The sequence below is a fragment of the Schistocerca piceifrons genome, chromosome X (assembly GCF_021461385.2).
Source record: "Schistocerca piceifrons isolate TAMUIC-IGC-003096 chromosome X, iqSchPice1.1, whole genome shotgun sequence".
In the NCBI taxonomy this organism is placed as follows: Eukaryota; Metazoa; Arthropoda; class Insecta; order Orthoptera; family Acrididae; genus Schistocerca; species Schistocerca piceifrons.
In genome coordinates, this window is record NC_060149.1 from 662548687 (window position 1) to 662561953 (window position 13267).

Sequence of the window (13267 nt, forward strand, 5' to 3'; positions counted from 1 at the left end):
GATTTGATGGGGCCTTTGCCAAGAACAAGAAGAGGATACACTTACGTATTAGTGTTTGTTGAACTAACGTCCAAATACGTTACCTTTACGACAATGAAGAGGGCGACAGGACGAACTGTATCACGAGCCCTAATCCGGGATTTCCTACCACAGGTTGGTCATGTGAGTAGAATTATTTCTGATAGCGGGCCACAGTTTAAGTCAAAAACATGAAAGGAGACGTTGTGTCGATGTAAAATTGATCCCATTTTTATATCTTCACACCATCCGAGCTCGAATGCTGCAGAACGGGTTATTAAGGAACTCGGAAACTTGTGCCGGTTGTACCGTAACAAACAGCACACGACATGGGACGTTTTCCTTAAAGACTTCCAGGAGGTGATCAATGAGGCACCCCATGGGATAACAAAATTGGCACCCATTACAGTACTGAAAAACCGGATTCCTAAGGACTTGATAACCGAGGTCGTAAACTTCCCACCAATGGCGCGAACGCAGCCCCGAGCCACAGTGTATTTGGCTCTCAAGAGGATACAGGCTGCAGCAGAGGTCAGGAAGAGACGTGCCGACAGGGGAGCTCGTCTACGACACTTCCAAATAGGACAAAGGGTGCTCGTGAAGTCTTTCCGACTCTCTAACAAACAAAAAATGAAATGACAAAAATTTTATTCTGTTTACAACGGCCCGTACCATACAAGGAGAACAGCTCACCTCAATGCTTATGAATCGGATACGCTGAAAGGAAAGAAGTCCATAGGACTCCACCACATCTCTCACATAAAGGAGTTCGTGGAATAGTAGTAGTGTAAGTGGGGTACATAGTACAATAGGCAAATACCTGAACCTTGCTATAGTAGTAGTGTAAGTGGTGTACATAGTAGAATAGGCAAATATATGAACCTTTCTTCGGGGAACAATAATCTTTGCATTAATAGATTAAGATTGCTAAAGTATTAACAGGCTGCGTTGTCTCGCATAAGAATTTACTGCTGCTATCCTTTTTTGTTTATGTTCGCGACTTCCAATGTCGATGGAGTAGCAGACACTACCATTCCATGAGCAATGTTTTTGTCCTTTCCTATCTGGTGTCCATGTTGAGGGATAATGATGAGTGAGGAGACGTCGCACAAACGGGCGCATACAAGAATGTGCTCTTAGAAGCGTTCTCAGAAGTCGTGATACGCTCAATAGCGGCCACAACCAGTTCGTGAGACGTTCATACCAATGCTTGCAGGCACGCGTCAGTGCACTGCAAGATTGTGGTATGTTGCGTGATTTCGAGGATGAACATGTGCAGTATAGTTTTTACAGTGATGCGCCAGCATCGTTGTCTTACAAGTCGGTGTGAAACTGTGAGCGTTTGACTCCAATGGTGCCCTAGACGGTAGAAATGCGGGCATAAAGCCTACCATGCCAATGTGCTGGTTGGGGATTTAGCGTGCTGCTTGTTACTGTCACAGATGAATAACCAAGTAATTGTACTTGGAGATTCGCGACATACTGTGTGGTGACATACTGTGTGGTGGGTGACGGAATCCTCAACAGGAACCAGTCCTGGCTTGGTCATATTGCATTGCCTCTGGAAAGGTGTGCTTTGATCGCGAAAACCGCATCACATAGAAAAAGAAGTTGCAACTATAAATTTATTGTATTGTCTTGTATAGCCATGGCTAACCCAGTCTCTGGAGTTTCAGTGAGGCGTAGTGAGAACTCGGAGGCCATGTCGTACGGCGCGCACATCACTGTCGTCGTCAATAGCGGCGAGCAGCGAGACATCTCAGCGTAACAGGAATCATGTAAGAGTATTGTAAAAAAAGGATAAGTTAAACTTTAGGATTTAACAATAACTAGATCCTTAATAGTGTGGGGATTTTCTACCACAAGTGTTTGGCGCGCGCCTGTTTGGATGCTATTTTTCAGGTCACCAAACCACAGACCCGAGATGGAGGGACGACGGGCGAGCGAAAGTAGAATAGTTGCATGTTGTTTATAGCACAATAAAACTTCGACCTGCATAATGACATAATTTATTCGAAAGACATAGAATATAGATCGTTGGCAAATGGTAGTTAATTCTTGAGCATGTCTACTGTCGATCTACATAATTAATAGTAATATTAGTGCAGGGCCTGCACATTTAGTTGTTCATTCAATATAGCGTCACACACCATGTACAATAGTGAGATCGGTCTCTACACAAATATCACAATAGATTATTTCCATGTCTAGATTACATATGCCAAGATTTTGTTATAATGATAGCCATAGATTGATAACTATAAAATTAAAATAAGAGTGTCTGAAATGACAGACCATCAATGTATCGTTATGTAAATTTATTATAACATAGAAGGTCATGGGAAAAAGTTAGGCATAAGATTTTTGTCAGAACTGTGCAGATGACGGGAATCGTGGCAATGCAGAGGCCGGACGGAGCAAAAAAACAAGAGGTTATCGGCTATCTGCAAGAAGGGGAGCGTCAGCACGCCACCTGACGAGAAGGGTGCGGCAGCGTCCGGTCCTACAAGCTGAAAGTCACCGGGCCGTATACCTGAGGCATTAGGCGGCAGACAGCCCTCGCCGGGTCACAAGCGAAAGTGTGGCTGGCTGTTGACACTGACACGCGACCAGCACGCAACAGCCAGCCAGCTCTCTGGACGCGGCAGCCGTTTGGAGGGATTCCCTGTGGCAGACCATGTTGTCGTGAGTACATGAAGATCACATAAGGTGTTAGAACCTGCGCCTCATGTGCCTCAGGACAGAAAGGGACGCTATATAATCACCTATTTGAGTTTTTACAACTCACTAGCATTGGCCGATCTGCATACACAAAGCAGTATTGTGCCACACTAACAAATGTATGGTCTCATTTCTATCTTCTCCTCAGAGAGCAGTTTTAGCAATCTTCGCTCCTAGTTCGATCCTGCCTGGATGACCTCACACACTTGTGGAGTCACTCCACATCCCTCGTCGAACTGCAATATTGGGAAACGTAAAGTACTTGCGAGGTGCCGGGGCTATCAGTGCATTTAACACTAAATTCTTCTAGAATCTACATATGTAAATGATGCTCTAAGCCCCCCCTATTCTAACTCCGACTTTTGCTGTTGCACAAGGATTAAAAAAAATACGCAAACTGACTCTAATCAACCCTGCCAGAGGAGTAGAAGAGAGTTTGGCACCTGCAATAATTTAATTTGATAAATAAGTTAACTAAACGAAGGTTTCATTAACATAGTGAGGAATGATAGGGCTGCTCTACTGATTAACAGAATGAAAGTTCTGTCCAAAATAACAATATGATTTACTAAGACTAAACACAAAATAATAACCAAAAGCACATGAAACATTTACAATACATCAAATTGGCTCAAATTGGATACTCAAACAAACGCTGTCAATGTGAAGTTGTCCCTAAACTAGATTGTGAGGATTATGACGAAGTGGTATGTGGAGCCAATTCCTTGCAACTCAAATCTTAAGAGAAAACACATAGCCAACCCAATTAATTGCTGCTACCCAAGACAGAACAAAGTTAGAAAAAGACGAACAGGCGCGCTCTGCTGAGCTCTGATTATCACCTAGGAAAATCCCCGTCTGCCGGTGCTGCGGACATACCTTACCAATCTGTCTTCTTAACTGCAAGAACACGATTTGGCGTACCAGAGGCGATGGCTGGTTGCTTCGACGTCCTCGACCGAAAGGCGAGAGCCGACTACCTAGAGCACCTGTACAGGCCGAACACACAACATTCTCGCCCCCCCCAACAGTAGACATGCTGAAGAATTAACTACCATTTGCCAACGATCTAAATTCTATGTCTTTTGAATAAATTATGTTATTATGCATGTCGAAGTTTTAGTGAGCTTGTAAAGAACAAGCAACTATTCTACGTTCACTCGCCGGTCGTCACTTCATCTTGGGTCTGTGATTTGGTGACCTGAAAAATAACATCCCAACAGGCGCGCGCCAAACACTTGTGGTAGAAAACCCCCACAATATTAATCTAGTTATTGTTAAATCATACAGTTTAACTTATCCTAGTATATCGTACCCCCCCTTTTTTTTGTTTACCTTATACAATACTCTTACATAATTCCTGTTACGTTGAGATCTCTCGCTGCTCGCCGCTATTGACGTCAGTGATGTGCGCGCCGTACGACATGACCTCCGAGTTTTCATTACGCCTCACTGAAACTTCAGAGACTGGGTTAGCCATGGCTATACACGACAATAAATTTATAGTTGCAACTTCCTTCTTTATGTGATGCGGTTTTCGTGATCAAAGCACACCTTTCCAGAGGCAATGTAATATGACCAAGCCAGGACTGGTTCCTGTTGAGGATTCCGTGGCCCACCACACACCAGCTACACAGTATGTCACGAATTTCCAAGTATAATTCCTTGGTTATTCATCTGTTACAGTCACAAGCAGCACGCTAAATCCCCAACCAGCACATTGGCATGGTAGGCTTTATGCCCGCATTTCTACTGTCTAGGCCCTAGGGCACCATTGGAGTCAAACGCTAACAGGTTCACACCGACTTGCAAGACAACGATGCTGGCGCATCACTGTAAAAACTATACTGCACATGTTCATCCTCGAAATCACGCAATATACCACAATCTTGCAGTGCACTGACGCGTGCCTGCAAGCACTGGTATGAACGTCTCACGAACTGGTTGTGGCCGCTATGGAGCGTATCACGACTTCTCAGAACGCTTCTAAGAGCACATTCTTGTATGCGCCCGTTTGTGCGACATCTCCTCACTCATCATTATCCCTCAACATGGACACCAGACAGGAAAGCACTAAAACATTGCATCATGGAAAGATAGTGTCTCCTACTCCACCGACATTGGAAGTCGCGAACAGAAAAAAAAGGATAGCAGCAGTAAATTCTTATGCGAGACAACGCAGCGTGTTAATACTTTAGCAATCTTAATCTATTAATGCAACGATTATCGTTCCCCGAAGAAAGGTTCATATATTTGCCTATTCTACTATGTACACCACTTACACTACTACTATAGCAAGGTTCATGTATTTGCCCATTCTACTATGTACACCACTTACTTACACTACTATTATTCCACGAACTTCTTTGTGTGAGAGATGTGGTGGAGTCCTATGGACTAGCGCCAATCCCTTGTCAGACTCCCCCTCCTCTGATGTGCATTAGGATTTGCAGGTCTAATTTCAATCCCCTGGTTCTCCTGTTGTCCTTGGTTTCGCTCTCTCCAATTACGGTCGCTTTGCCGTTCGTTATTCCTCCTCTCCCAGATTCCTTGTCTAGCATGACCCTGTTCCCTTACGTTCTGGTTTCCGTGTCTCTGGTTTCCATAACCTTGAATAGCGTAACCTTGATTTCCGTAACCCTGGTTTCCTAACTGACCAGTGCGATTATGCGATCTGTTGTCGCCTTCCCTTGCTGGCCAGTGGTATTTGTTATTTTGCGCCTTCTTCCTGTCCTTTGCGTCTTGTTTATCAAAGACTACTTCGAGTTCGCGCAATATACTCTTGAATGCTTCTATGTCAGATCCACACTTCCCGACAAGTGTCTGTTGATACCTAACTGGCAATTTGGAAAAGTAAAATTTAATGACTTCTCCGTTGCTATATGGACTATCTAAAAACTGATTCTTCTTGAGTAAATCATCAAGATATTTGGTTGCGCTTCTATGCCCGGACACTTCCAGTGCAGGACAGAATATTATTTCCTCTTTAATCCTGTCTTGCGTTTCCTTTGACCAGTAGGTCCGCAGGAACGCACCAACAAATTTCTGATACGTCCGACACGTCGCTGCCACACCCTGCATCTTTTCCACGGCTTGGCCTTCGATGTGTCCACACATGAATTCTAATTTTGCCTGGATTGGCCATGACGACGGTAATGAATTTGTAAACTGCATCACCCAGCTCTTCGGATGCATCGACCCTCCATTATCTTTGAACTTCTGGAATTTTAGTATCGACAGGAAGTGATTCTGATCAAAATCCTGTCCGATCCTCGCACTGGTGTTGTCAGACGTTTCCGATACTTGCACGTCTGCTGAATGTCCTGATCTATCTTGCTGATAACTGTGATGTGCTACCTCTGTATCACAGTGGAAGTGGCACCGCGAATTCACTCTCCTAAGTGGGCTACAATTATTGGAGCTATTACTAGCAGTTTCTGCGTGTGCATTGTTAGTTCCGCACTCTGTCACTGGGCTAGAGCACTGCGGGCTTTTCCTCGGAGACACAATTCTGTGTACTCCATCATTGGTATCCGAACGCGCAGTGCTCGTGTGCCCGTTTCGCTCTAGTTTTGCTATCCGACTCCTTCTTTCATTCGTTTCGTGATGTTCGTAACCGCAATATTATCTTGAGTTTTTAAGAACACTAGGGATTTAGAGTGGACTTGTGTCGCACGTCGCAAGCGACCTGCGAGTTGAGAAGTTACTTTTGCGATTTTCATTACCCGTGTTGCTGCCGTTTTGGCTAGACCTGCTACTTTTTGTGCTACCATTGACATTTGTTTTGCTTCTCCACATTCTTTCTTTATTGTTAGTAATTCCCTCGAATTTCTCCTATATGCGAAATTATTGCCTGAGTGTCCTTCTTACGCTGTTCGTCATCTTTTTCCTTCTCTTTCTTACGTTGTTTCTCATCTCCTTCCTTCTCCTTCTTACGTTGTTCATCAGCATCTTCTTTCATTGATCGTAGGAAGCTCAGTATTGGGCTTACGTCATCTTTTTGATCCTCTTCAAACATGGGCGATGTAACTCTGGACACCTGGGCGCTAGAGCTCTGACGTGACCGAGCTGGCCACTGTTTGCACTCGTTTGTTTGACTATAAACTTCTGCTACCGTCTCGACCTGTGTGCCTGTCTCTGTTCCATCCTCCACTTCACTATCATAATCACAGTCGCGACGTTGCTCTAAGATCGCGTCCAAATCACCTTCCTCATCAATGACCCTGTCGTCCTGTGCTGCTAAAAATGTGCCCATCTCATCTCCGAACCTATCCTCGTCAGTAACCTGCCTCTTATCCATTATGCTATCCTCTTTTGTTTTAGTTTCGCTCGATAATAGTCGTGCCTTACTTCTCGTGATCATTCATGAAAAAACAATTTTATCTAAAATTCACAATAAAAATCATCTACTCCCAATATTTTTCCACATAGACATAAAATTTCAACAACGCCGTCCAACGCTGTAACTACAAGCACGATTTGTTGTGGTACAGAAACTGCACACAAACCCGACAAAGTGTGATGAGGTATGGACACCACATGAAAGAAACACAAAGAAAACAATGAACACAAAAAAATATATACACTGAAAACAAAAACCGCTAATAAAAACTAATCACGGAACTACAGGCAAAAGAACTTGGGTACTAATCATAAAAATAGTAGAGAAAAAAAATTTGAATGTTCCTACTAAGATTACTGTTTGTTAATCAGTGACTCACAGGAAAGATCCGAGGCTAAGGGTCGCCATTTTATGCGAGGTGCCAGGGCTAGCAGTGTATTTAACACTAAATATTTCTAGAATCTACATATGTAAATAATGCTCTAAGCCCACCCCTATTCTAACTCCGACTTTTGCTGTTGCACAAGGATTAAAAAAAATACGCAAACTGACTCTAATCAACCCTGCCAGTGGAGTAGAAGAGAGTTTGGCACCTGCAATAATTTAATTTGATAAATAAGTTAAATAAACTAAGGTTTCATTAACGTAGTGAAGAATGATAGGGTTGCTCTACCGATTAACAAAATGAAAGTTCTGTCCAAAATAACAATATGATTTATTAAGACTAAACACAAAATAATAAACAAAAACACATGAAACATTTACAATACATCAAATTGGCTCAAATTGGATACTCAAACAAACGCTGTCAATGTGAAGTTGTCCCTAAACTAGATTGTGAGGATTATGACGAAGTGGTATGTGGAGCCAATTCCTTGCAACTCAAATCTTAAGAGAAAACACATAGCCAACCCAATTAATTGCTGCTACCCAAGACAGAACAAAGTTAGAAAAAGACGAACAGGCGCATACTGCTGAGCTCTGATTATCACCTAGGAAAATCCCTGTCTGCCGGTGCTGCGGACATACCTTACCAATCTGTCTTCTTAACTGCAAGAACACGATTTGGCGTACCAGAGGCGATGGCTGGTTGCTTCGACGTCCTCGACCGAAAGGCAAGAGCCGACTACCTAGAGCACCTGTACAGGCCGAACACACAACATTCTCGCCCCCCACGACAGTGGCCGTGGTTAAACGTTCCAATCAGCAACTCGAAAACCGGCGGAAAATTCCACACTATTGCCGGAGCACTACCATTCCACCAATGGAGATTCTTGGCGCCAATTTCTGCGCTGATTTTGCTACGTCACGGAGCTATGCCCTGAGCAAGCCAATCACAGTTACTATTTTGCAGAAAGCGCGGGAATTTTTCCGCCACAACTGCCTGGGTACACAAGTCATTACAACGCCTCGCTGGTAGCCTGCCAGAAAGTGTTTTCGCTAAGTTTCTGCGAAGTAACGGAACCTCTAGCCCAGCCGCTACTTCAGACCCCTCCGGGCGTGTCTTTTGACAATGTCGGCGTCTGCAACGCATTCACTCGACTTCCTCACACCCGTCGGCTTAACCCTTTCCAGATCAGCAGAGCCCGCCTGTCACCGGACCACTCTGGTGACGAGAGACGCTGCGTGGGAAGTCTGCGTGTGAAGGAATAGCGACTTTTCACTGCATGCAGTTAGAGAGGAAAATTGTAAGATAGAAATATGAGAGGGGGCTCATGACACCTCTCATACTGTCCAGGGAGAGAAGACACCTGGACTAGTGATGTATCCCAACTAGTAGACCTCAGAGACAAGTAATCGACGTGAGGAGAGCCTACCACTACGTCTTCCTACCATACTCCCGTGGTCATATGCGTGGGTCTTGCTGCAATCTCAACAGAGTACTGCAGATGCTCCAGCACACCCTATTGCTGTTGCAACAACGTAGCAAGAACAGCCGACGTTTAGCCCTATGTGATGTCAGTACTGTGGCCCCATCCCAAAAGCCCCCCTCTGATGTCCAAGACATGGAACCACATGTATCAATGCATATGACTCAACTTACCGACCCCCTCAGAGAAACTAACGAATTTGTGAAGCGCTTCGAATATTTCTAACAATGTGATTTAGTGCCTCATTCTCAGCACAGTCGTGAACATTGTGCAATGTGCAAGCGCAACTTGACACCCCATGAACCTTGTTTTTTTCTTAAATTTCTTTCTCTAGTGTTGTTTTTGTAATGTATGTTATACCTTGTATGTGTTTGTGAATTTGCACTGTAATTCTTATGTAAGTGATAGAGTAGGGCGCACAAACTACAAATTATTGTATTGTTCAATACACCATGTTTTTTTTGTATTCTGTATTTTTTGTTGTGTGTATGCAAACAGTGTCCCTGAAGTCCCCATAAACTGAAGCAGATACCACCATTGTCATTGTGAATGGTCCATCAGTTCAGGGAACATTTTGTAAAGGTTATTCTTGCTGCAGGGAGACAGAATGAATCGGAGGTTGTAATTAGATTCTGAAATCTCACAAAGAGATTGTTAACTTAAATATTATCATGTGTGATTGAGTTCAGGTTAGTTTAATGAATGAAATTGTTGTAACATCTTAGGCATTTAATTGCGGAGCACTCCAACTCTGATTGTAAAGAATAAACTGCTCCATATTTGGCTCACGTGCCCGGGCCATATTTAGAGTGTGAATGTCTGTGTGAATCAGTGTTCCGAAGGGGCTCCCTGGGTATGGATGTGTTATGTGAGTGTTAGAGTTCCATATTAAGAAGGTGAAGTTGGCTACATCATAAATAATCCTCTCTCTATGAGCTGCATTTTTCAGTTACAGTGATTTTTTTTATAGAGTGCGGCATGTGGAGTCAGTTTGTAACATTGTTCTTGGGCGATTGACTCACTACCTTGCTCCTACGTGAGCCATCTGCTCAACAATTACAATCTAAAATGGCGTAGGGGCTGTGAGAGGTGGCATGAGCCCCCTCTCATATTTCTATCTTACTCTGAGTAATTCTATTTTCCTCTCTAATTGCATATGGTGAAAAGTTGCTATTTCTTCACATGCGGACTTCCCACGCAGCGTCTATCGTCACCCAGGTGGTCCGGTGACAGGTGGGCACTGCTGATCTTGAAAGGGTTAAGCCGACGGGTGTGAGGGAGTCAAGTGAATGCTTTCCAGAATCCTACATTGTCATAATAGCGGCGGAGACACGCCTGCAGGGGCCTGAAGGAGCGGCTGGGCTAGAGATTCCGCTACTTTGCAGAAACTTAGCGAAAACACTTTCTGGCTGACTACCAGCGAGGGATGGGAATGACTTGTGTTCCCAGGCAGTCTTGGCGGGAAAATTCCCGCGTTTTCTGCAAAATCGTAACTATGATTGGCTTCCTCAGGGCATAGCTCCATGACGTAGCAAAATCGGCGCAGAAATTGGGGCCAAGAATCTCCGTTGGTGGAATGGTAGTGCTTCGGCAATAGAGTGGAATTTTCCGCCGGTTTTCGAGATGCTGATTGGAACGTTTAACCACAGCCACTGTTGTGGGGGCGGGAATGTTCTGTGTTCGGTTTGTACGGGTGCTCTTGTGGTAGTCGGCTCTCGCCTTTCACTCGGAGTAGGTTACAAGACTGAGCTCTCGTTGCTCTGGACAACCTGCCTTCCGTTGGCTGTCTAATGTACTTTTATTTAATTGTAACTGTTTGACGAAGTTGCTGAAGCTTCGTCTTCAACGTAACTTTTCGAGTACAGTTGGCAATTGAGCCTTCTGCGTACAAGCGGCCTATGTTGTCTGTCTTGAGCAGTTTTGGCTAAAGTTGACTGTATCGGAGTTACTGTATGACTTCGCTTGTTAAAATCAATCACTGTACCGTCAGTGATTGTGTGGCGAGCCTTTTCGTCTCCCTCAGAGGCGCATTTGTATTGATAGGAAGTCTTTAGTCTGGAACAACCAGACCAGGATAATTTGTTTCGGGCTATACTCGCGACATTATCATCACCACGACGGGACGTCGAAGCAACCAGCCATCGCTTCCGGTACGCCAGATCGTGTTCTTGCAGTTAAGAAGACAGCTTGGTAATGTATGTCCGCAGCACCGGCAGCTTAGGGAATTTTGCTAGGTGATAATCAGAGCTCAGCAGAGCGCGCCTGTTCTTCTTTTCTAACTTTGTTCTGTCTTGGGTGTTCATTGTCTGAGTTCTCACTACTGTAGCAGCAATTAGTGTTGGGTTGGCTATGTGTTTCTCTTAAGATTTGAGTTGCAAGGAATTGGCTCCACATACCACTTCATCATAAATATCACAATCTAGTTTATGGACAACTTCAACTTCACAGCATTTATTTGAGTATCCAATTTGATCCAATTTGATGTATTGTAAATGTTTCATGTGTTTTGTTTATTATTTTGAGTTTAGTCATATTAAATCAAATTGTTATTTTGAACAGAACTTTCATTCTGTTAATCGGTAGAGCAAACCTTTCATTTCTCAATATGTTAATGAAACTTTCCTTTATTTAGTTAATTTCTAACAAATTACATTATTGCAGGTGCCAAACTCTTTTCTTCTCCACTTGCAGGGTCGATTACAGTCAGTTCGCGTTTCTTCTTAATCCATGTGCAACAGCAAAAGTCGTAGTTAGAATGAGAGGGGGGGGGGGGGGGCTTAGAGCATCATTTACATATGAAAATTCTAGAAGAATTTAGTGTTAAATACACTGCTAGCCCCGGCACCCCGCAAGTTTTCATAGGTTATTGTAGAAGGGAAGGTTGCGTAAAAAAAAAAAAGAGATATTGAGGAGACGGGAAGGTTTCAATATATTTTCCCAGCTATTATTCACTCAGAGGTGTACGGTCAGTGGATACTCTTTCTCCTAACTCTAACTTCGAATTTGTCCATTTGCATCTTTATTTAAACAAACGCTGGTGCATGGAAATGACACATGTGGTGCCACACCGACTAGAACAAACCCCCCTACGTTAATGTGCAAACTGTATGCTGTGTAGTAGGAATACTTGCGTCTTTGTTTAAACAAACACCTTGCCAAGGAGAGCTCCCTATTTTGCGGACACAAGGTTCATGATCACCAGATCGGTCGAAAAGTCCGCCTCCACTTTGTCCGCGGTTCCTCCGCTAAGAGCCAAGCTGTCCTGGTGTTGTGCTACCGTCCACCGGTGACAGCTCCATTCAGAGGGAAACCACACGCATACTACCGATTCGATAACGTGATACAAAATGTAGTACATACGAGGGTTGGAACTTTAATAGTGGCAACTATTCATTTACAGCTCTTACAAAATAGATACGTGTTTCAATGTTTTACTGAGCTTCAAAGTAGTCACCAGCATTGTGTATAACCCGTTGCCAGCGATGTGGAAGTCGTAGGATACTCTTAGCAGTGCCATTTGTGTTGACAGTTCGAGTGGCGCGGTCTATTGTTCGACGAATTTGTAGGAATTCTGAAGCGAATGTCGTGAAGTGTTTCCTTCAGTTTAGAAATCGAGTTGAACTCACGAGGGCAGTCAGGAGAGGGCTGTAGGTGGTATAGCACTTAGCAGCCCCATCAGTCAAACAAACCAGTAACAGCTTGCACTGTACGTGCTTGAGCGTTGTCCTGCAAAATGGTGGTCAGGACCTGCAGAAAATGTCATCACTTGCCGGCCGAAGTGGCCGACGGTTCTAGGCGCTGCAGTCTGGAGGTCGTCCGCAGCTCGTGGTCGTGCAGTAGCGTTCTCGCTTCCCACGCCCGGGTTCCCGGGTTCGATTCCCGCCGGGGTCAGGGATTTTCTCTGCCTCGTGATGACTGGGTGTTGTGTGATGTCCTTAGGTTAGTTAGGTTTAAGTAGTTCTAAGTTCTAGGGGACTGATGACCATAGATGTTAAGTCCCTTAGTGCTCAGAGCGATTTTTTTGCAGTCTGGAACCGCGAGACCGCTACGGTCGCAGGTTCGAATCCTGCTTCGGGCATGGATGTGTGTGATGTCCTTAGGTTAGTTAGGTTTAATTAGTTCTAAGTTCTAGGGGACTAATGACCTCAGAAGTTGAGTCCCATAGTGCTCAGAGCCATTTTCTTTTTTTTTTTTTTTTGTCATCACTTCTGTCTCTAAGCTGGTCCTAAGTTGTATTCCAAAACTGAATAGCATAGATACAGAAGTGACGACATTTTCTGCAGGACCTGACCATTATTTTGCAGGACAATGCTCA